Here is a 2,358-nt window from a genome sequence, read left to right as displayed (position 1 = left end):
TCCCTTCCTATCATTTGGAAATATGGAGGATTTCCAAATCAATCACCTTTCTCTTATCGTTTGGAAATTGGTATCATTTCAAGAATCAATCTCCCTCTATAATTTGGAAACATATGGGATTCTAAGAACAATTTATGCTAACACACTATCGTACAATACAACTCCTACATACTTGTTTATGATTAACTAGCGCAAAAAACATAGGTGTGTATTTTCTAAATGTTTAGGATTAAGTCCCCTCTAAGGAATCAACCATGTCACCCATCACCATCATTTTGAATGGACTCAAAAGTGATGCAAACCCTGATTGCACAACAGATTGCCATAGCCTTAGCTATGTATGGGGCTTCCCAGAATGAATCTTTCGTAAATGGTAGAAATGATGGTGGTATTCCAATCTTTAACAACATTGTATAGAGTTGACGGAGGCAGTATTCTGTATCAGCTCTTATGCTAATGACTTCCATTTTAAGTATACCACTTGTATGCTTACGGATTCTGTCCCGACTTAGTGGAATAACCATACCAAGTTTATGGGAACGGATGCAGTTTGTGCCATTTCTTGGGCAGCCTTGAAATTGATTTTGATCGAGGAGTATTCTCCTCGACAAGAAATCCAGGCCCTAGAACATGAATTGTTGAACCTTACTATGAAAGAGTTAGAGGTGAATGCTTACACCTCCTGATTTAACTACCTCACCAACCTCGGCCTGGTATAGTAAACTCGAAATACAAAAAGATTGAAAGGTATATTTTCGTGCTAACTCCCGCAGTTCAAGGTCTAGTTGCTACATTCAGACCCACTTCCTTTGAAAGTGCTAAACAATTGGCCTATCATTTGACTGAACAATATCTCCATCCGAGTACCACAACCCAACAGAAGGAGCAAAATCGGATGGAGGTTACGAAATGGAACTACCACGAGGAATCCAAAGGGAACTTCAAACTCCTCAAGCCCAAATCAGAACCTATGACTGTCTACGACTCAAACATTCCCACTCCGTCGAAGTCCTACTCTGGGACTTTACCCCATTATACCAAGTCTAATTTCCCCATGTTGGGAATTACATGGTCTGCGAAAATTGTAACTCAAGAAGTCACACCACTAATTTATGTAGAAATACGTCAACCACTGCTGCATGAAAAAAGTGTAACTACTTCAAATGCAACAAACTGGAACACTTCAAGAAGGATTTCCCAAAGCTGAAGAATCAGGGTGGAAGAGGAAGCACATAGCGATTGATGCAGGAGATGCTTTCCAGGACCCAGTCTTGGTTACTGGTATGTTTCACATCAACAATATTTATGCTTCCGTTAACAATATAAGCTTTATTGACCATAGCTTTAGAAGCACGATAAAACATAAATTCTGCAAACTTAATAAAACTTACAGAATAGAAATGGAAATCAGCCCAATTAAAAAAACTTTAGAAATACTCACTAATTATCTTCTGGCCCTAAATAACCATGTCTTTCATGTCGACCTAAATCCTATGACCATTGGAAGTTTAGTGTGATCATCAAAATGGATTGGTCATCACCACATCGAATTGAGTTTTAATGACACGAAAAATTCGTTCGACTGCCCTTACCCAAAAACAGAGACCTCATGATATATGGAGATAAATCATGAAAAAAATTTAAGAGTCATCTCTTACATGAAGGCGAGAATGTGTTTACAGAAGAATTGCTTTGCTGTCTTGGCCCACGTGGTGGATATGCAAGACAAGGGTAAGAATAATCAAAGACATATCACAAGTGTTCAATTACCCTGACATATCTCCATAGGATCCAGCTGAAGTACCTCGAATCAGAAGGTCGAATTCCCAATCGATCTAATTTCGGGTGCACCACCAGTGGCATGATCTCCTTATCGTCTGGATCCATCAGAAATGTAAGAACTATATAGTCAACTTCAAGAACTTCTTGACAAAGGTTATATCCAGCCAAGTTTCTCTCCATGGGAAGCCCCAATATTATTTGTCAAAAAGAAGAATGGATTGTTTGGGATGTGCATCAAGTATAGAGATCTAAACAAACTCACCATCGAAAACCAGTATCCACTCCCGAGGATCGATGACCTGTTCGACCAGCTGTAAGGATCCTGTTACTGCTCAAAGATCGACCTTAGATCCGGCTACCATCAACTCAGAGTTCAAGAAGCATATATTCCAAAGATAGGATTCCAAACTTGATATGGTCATTACAAATTTCTAGTTATGCCATTTAGAATGACCAACGCACCAACAGTCTTCATGGAGCTTATGAATCGAGTGTGTAAACCATACTTAGATAAATTCTTGATCGTCTTCAATGACGACATATTGATATATTCACGAACCAAGGAAGAACATGGAC

This window comes from Lactuca sativa, chromosome 3 (genome assembly GCF_002870075.4).
Source record: "Lactuca sativa cultivar Salinas chromosome 3, Lsat_Salinas_v11, whole genome shotgun sequence".
Taxonomy (NCBI): domain Eukaryota; kingdom Viridiplantae; phylum Streptophyta; class Magnoliopsida; order Asterales; family Asteraceae; genus Lactuca; species Lactuca sativa.
The sequence above is the reverse complement of the archived record's forward strand: the minus strand, read 5'-3'. Positions refer to the sequence as shown.